Genomic DNA, 6,000 nt, shown 5'->3' with positions numbered 1-6,000 from the left:
TATTTACAAACTTGTCAAGTAAATTGGAGGAGGAATTCAAATCACATACAGTATTTCAAGCAATCCTCGCTATTACCCAGTGATAGAATTCTGTATAGGTCTTTGCCAACTCTTGCAAGCCAAGTGCCTATTTCTGTTTAGTTCCTTTTGCCTCTCTTCCAGAGAAAGTGCTAATATATTCTAAACACAGTTGCAATCTAGGGAATTCTCAGATGCTCATCTTCAGAAAATAATTAAAGGCAGGAATCCCCCTGAACAAGAATAATTACCAAAAAAAATCCTCTTTAGAATCAGGTTTACACATGCTTTGCATGGGCAAAAAATACAAATCAATCGAATGCATTCAGCTCAACATGCCAAATGGGGTCCATGAGAGACCGTATCTGCACACGAATACTCTTATAGTGACACAACGGCGACATGCACACTGAGCACGATTTACTGAACGAAAGCATTTAAGATTCTGACCTTCCGTTCCTCTGTCTCTGCCTTCTACTCACCACACTGAGAAAACACAGGCAAGCATCATATCCTTTCCTCACTTGCCTCTCTCTGGCTCACATGAGCTGCAGCTATGCAGTCCTCGAGACAATACGACAGGGAATGTGTGAGGCTGGCTGTAAGGACAAATGCAGATTTTGCTGTCTGCCTTGCCTCGCTAAGGCTCTCGTCTATCCCGGTCATTCGTTCCAGGGGAAGAATGACACCAGCTTTTCTGAGCTAATCGTCCCTCTTCTCTTTGAGCAGCCCAGTTTTCAGGGGGGTGGGGAGAGAGAAAGAGGGAGAGAGGGAGAGAGAAGCTCCGTGATCTTCATGCAAACTACCAGCCCGCCTGCTGCCAGCACTTGCTACTCCTGCCAGGGATGACATTCAGGATACGGCGCTGGTTCCACATTATGTAAGGCAGTCTAGGTCAAGTGTAGGAGAGAGTCTACTGGCCTGAACAAGCTAGTGGGTTTCCTGCTTCAGCTTAATGCTTCATGGGGGCATGGAAGTTGGATTATGACCTTTTGCTGCATCTACTTGGGTAATTTTTTTTTTAATGCATGATTTACTGGTAACTATGCTGAGGGATTCTCAACCCCACCCCCTACCCTCCAATACCAATGACTATCAGCAATGCACTAGGACGCAGAGGAGAAATTGCTAAGAAAGGAAATTTGTGGTCTGTTTCTTTGCTTGAAAAAGCATTGTGTGTTTCTTGCTAGTCCTTTTCCAGCTTTGAAACACCCTGCAAACAAATAAATAATACATCAGGGCTTGCTTAACAAACATCTCTCTCCATGGGGGAATTACTGTTGATTTGACTGATTAAGCTATGAAAGAAAATCCATTTCCTTCGAGGTGTTGCGGGAGAATATTGTTGGGAATGGCTATTCAGCGTGGCAGATTTACTGCAGTTTGTGGATCTTTGCATTGCCTGGGACTCCAAATGTGTAAAAACGTGCTTTCTTCTTTCATAAGGCAGCTGCTTTGTGTATGCATTTGAGCTTGTGCCTGTGTGTGTGTGTGTGTGTGTGTGTTTCTTTCTTTGTAATATTAATTCATGGTAAAAATCAAGAAAAGATACTTGGCTAGCAGTCATTTCCTACCTCTGTGTATTTATATCCCCATAATATACACACAGGGGTGTGTGTACTGCGGACAAGACTGTACCCAGTGACTGCTCTGCAGATATCCAGAGAGAGTACCTTTGATGGTGTTTGCAGTCGAAGGATTTGTGTAGCCAAAAGGGTTCAAATAATATGCTAAAGTCTATTCCAAGAGTCCGGGGGGGTGGAATATTGATCCCTGAATAGGATTCTATTACCAATGATGGATTTGGGTTGTTGTTTTTGAGGGGGGAGAATCTCAGTATTGGGTTGCAGCAGAGCAGGCCTTGGGTAGTGAAGAGCACAATATTGATGCAGTCGCCTTGTGGACAGAATTTCAAGCAAACAGACTCATTTTGCTGGAGTGTTACCACTTAATGAGGCTGCATGATACATTGGACTGTACCCTGAAGCTCGGAGGCATTGTTCAGTACCATGGACAGCAACAAAGCACTGTTCAAACAGACCATATATAAAACAAGAAGCAGGGCAGAAGTCCCTTAAAAGAACTGCTCATCTGTAAAACTTCTGTGCAACCATAGCTCAAGTATGCTGCTTAATTATTATTATTTTTAAGCTAGCTACGGTTACACATCCTGGAGAGGGGGGAAGGAGAATTTCTTCAGTCAGCACACTGACTCATTAAATTCTGCTAGCTTGCATCTGGGTTCTAGAAAGATTGGCTGCGTTCATACTGCTTTATCTTGCAGAACGACTAGGCTTCTTTAGCCTATATGAAGATATTAAAGGGGTGTTCTGGCTTGTAACAGTGAGATCTCACTTGTTCATATCATTTATATCACTTTTTTATGAAAATAGTAAATCATTGCTGTTTCTTTTCAATATCCACAATGAAGTCATTTTCATCATTGCTATTCTTTCACATCTATCAGTGGAGGGGGTAAGTTGCCTGATTACCATTTACCTTTTTTTTAAAAAAAATGAAAATACTTTCTGTTGGGATATCCAGATACTTGTGTGATAGTCATAACACAAAGGAGGGGGTAAGGAATACAACCAATAACAAATGTTAAGGGAAAAGAACTTCCATTCTAATCTTAGATATCTGTCATTATATCCTTTGGGAAATACTGTTGTGCAATGTATAAAAGGGTAGCTTCCTTGTGCTAGTTCTGAAAATTATATTTAAAAGATATTATATTGGCTGTAAGCAACACAGGCTTTTGGATAAAATAGAAGTACTTGTGCTATTAATCTGGTGTATTTTTAGTTCCCTGTTCAACATATATTACAGCCCAATCCTATATATGTTTACAGAGAAGTATGTCTCATTGGATTTAGTAGGGTTAGTGTGTTCATAGGATTGTAGTGTTAGGCTTTGCTTGGGTTTGGGTATATTTCCCCTCCCCCTCCCTCTCTTCATCTTCATATTTTTTGCCACTCTCAGCAGTGAAGGAGACAGTATCTTGTTCTCTATTGGTAACTGAGAGGACTGTGTGTGTGTGTGTGTGTGTGTGTGTGTGTGTGTGTATTTGTGTATATACAGCAGGAAGTTATGGATACAGATTTCATACCTCTTGCCAATTAAGCTGATTCATTTACACCAGCACAACAGTGTGATGTAAATTCCTATACATGCATAGAATAAGTTTCATTGGTTCCCATGGAACTTTCTCCTAAATGCGTATGCCTGGGTTAGCAAGTTTAATATATAACACAACCATCAAAGTCAATTTGCTAAGCCAAAGAATTGTAGCCAGCTGATCTTTATTAAATATAGGATTCAAAGAAGTAGAGGACCTTCTTGGTAGTGGTGCCCACCCTGTGGAATGCCCTCCCATGAGATGTCAATGAAATAAACAACTATCTGACTTTTAGAAGACATCTGAAGGCAGCCGTGTTTAGGGAAGTTTTTAATGTTTGATGTTTTATTGCTTTTTAAATAATAATAATAATATTCTGTTTGGAGCTGCCCAGAGTGGCTGGGAAAACCCAGCCGGATGGGCGGGGAATGAATGAATGAATGAATAAATAAAATTATGTTTTGGTTTTGGGTTTTTTAAAAAAAAGTTATGTTATGCTGTTTTAGATGTGAGGCCTTTCTTGGTTCCCCAAAGAGCCAAAAGCTAACAAGCCATCCCTCATGGTGACCACGGCAAGCCAATTAAAGTGCATAGAGTCTAGGCCATTTTGAACAAGGGTACAGGACCTGATACCCCCCCCCCCCACACACACAGATTTGATGGAGTAAAACTCCCATCTCACCTGACCACTGGCCATGCTGGATGGGGCTGATGGAAGCTGGAGTGCAGCAACATCTAGGGATGCCACAGGTTCCCCACCCTTGCTTATGAGGATTCAACTGTCTCCTTGTTCACTCATTCTTTATCCCATGTAATAAAACCTCCAGGTGGTTTACAGAAATAAAACTTCAAAGTGGTTTATCAAAGGCTACTAGCCATGATGGCTCCATACTACTTCCTGTTGGAGGCAGTGCGCCTCTGAATACCAGTTCCTGGGGAATGCAAACACCGAGAATGCTGTTGCCCTCATGTCCAGCTTGTGAGTTTCCCCACAGCAGTTTGGTTGGCCCCTGTAAGAACAGGATGCTGGGCAACATGGGCCTTTGGTCTGATCCAAGAGGACCTATCTTAATCTCTTGTGGCTCTCTAAGATCTTATGTGCAATTAGAATTTCAAGCATTTCATTCTTTTCAGAGTTCTCACAGGGTTATGTTCATAAGTGGATGTGTGGCATTCCTAAAGGAGCACTGCTTTTTCAGAGAGGTTCAGGAAACAACTCACTGTTGCGTAAGTGTTCTAGCTTCTTTGTTCAGGAGTCACAAATTTCAATATTAATTTAGTGCTGTTCCTGGTTCCATGCACAGAGCAGTGTATGTACACATGGATCACCATGTAGGTGATCATCCTTCCCAATTTCAGCTTTGGGAAGAAACTCCTTGTGTATTGTAAGGATGCACCAATGTCTGTGTGTGTACAGATGCACTTTTTTGGCATATCAGTGCTCCCACGTGCTTGGCAGTGCCATGGGTAAAGTTGGTGGCCTTGTGGTCTGGCAATGGCCTTGACAAATCTCACTGGCAAAACCCAGATTAAAGCCTGAGAAGAGCCACATTATTTTTTTAGTGTGGCAGAAAGGTTGGAGCAGTGCATGCAGGGCAAAAACACTGGGGCCAGGGGCAGTGCACATGCCTCCTACAAACCTCCCCTTCTCCACATCCTTCTTGGGTGCCTGAATGAGGCCAACACCAAATGGAAATGCAGGCCCAAGTTATTTCTGTGACCAGGCCATTGTTTTTATAGATCCGTCTGGACATTGTTGCTGTAGGTTCATCTAAGCATCTGGATTCGTCCCTGTAGTCTTTTGCACAGATCAGAGTAATTTAAGAAAGCAACAAACTGTTATTTTATTTCTTCTGTATCTGTGCCCCACTTCGTGGTGTATCAGGAGGCCTGGGATTCCTGTGAGAACAGCTTGCTTTGTTCAGGTGCTGTTTCAAGAGGAATCAATGCAAACATCAAATGTCAAAGTAAATGAATCCATCCCTCTTCCCTCCCCACAAGCCCAAAACTTCCAGAGCATTTGTGCCCACCTCTGTAACATTGGTGCAATACTGTGCGGGAGAGACATAAACATGACTGTCAGTTTTGTGTAGTTGATAGAATGTTGGGCTAAGACAAGGATAAGAAAATGGTGGCTGTTCAGATGTTTCTGGGCTACAATTCCCATCAAGCCTCATCACTGGGCATACTGACTGGGGCTGGTGGAAATTAGAATCCAACAACATATTGAGGGCCACAGGTTCCCTATCCCTGGAGTAGGAAGACTGATGGTGATTTATTTATTTTTTAGTTCTAGTTCCTGTTGTTGTTGTTGTTGCTTAGTCGTGTCCGACTCTTCATGACCCCATGGACCAGAGCACGCCAGGCACTCCTGTCTTCCACTGCCTCCCGCAGTTTGGTCAGACTCATGTTTGTAGCTTCGAGAACACTGTCCAACCATTTCGTCCTCTGTCGTCCCCTTCTCCTTGTGCCCTCCATCTTTCCCATCATCAGGGTCTTTTCCAGGGAGTCTTCTCTTCTCATGAGGTGGCCAAAGTATTAGAGTCTGAGCTTCAGGATCTGTCCTTCCAGTGAGCACTCAGGGCTGATTTCCTTAAGAATGGAGAGGTTTGATCTTCTTGCAATCCATGGGACTCTCAAGAGTCTCCTCCTACATAGCCACAAAGCTCATTGGACTGTTCTTATTATTTATTATTTATTAAATTTGTATACCACCCTATATCCATAGCTCTTGGGGCAGTTCACAATATAAAATCACAATATCAAAAACAAGAACAACCCAATAATCCCCCCCCCCATTTCCACATTTTAAAAGAGCACGTGATGTCAATCAGCCCAAGACTAGTCACTGTATTTCAAGCTAA

The 6,000-nt window shown here is 42.6% G+C and overlaps 1 protein-coding gene across 4 annotated transcripts in view; it reads left to right on the top strand.

The window, feature by feature from the left end:
- Positions 1–816: 816 nt before the first annotated feature.
- Positions 817–6,000, top strand: part of LOC308486362 (sodium channel protein type 1 subunit alpha) — a 107,392-nt gene continuing 102,208 nt past the window's right edge. For all 4 annotated transcript variants that reach the window (XM_081023164.1, XM_081023162.1, XM_081023163.1 and 1 more), the window contains exon 1: positions 817–1,027. The gene's annotated coding sequence lies outside the window, so the exon portion shown is untranslated. The remainder of the gene's footprint in view (positions 1,028–6,000) is intronic.

This window comes from Podarcis pityusensis, assembly GCF_964106645.2.
Source record: "Podarcis pityusensis genome assembly, chromosome: 1".
NCBI classification, from domain to species: domain Eukaryota; kingdom Metazoa; phylum Chordata; class Lepidosauria; order Squamata; family Lacertidae; genus Podarcis; species Podarcis pityusensis.
Note: the sequence above shows the minus strand (reverse complement) of the source record. Positions and strands in the feature narration are given on the sequence as shown.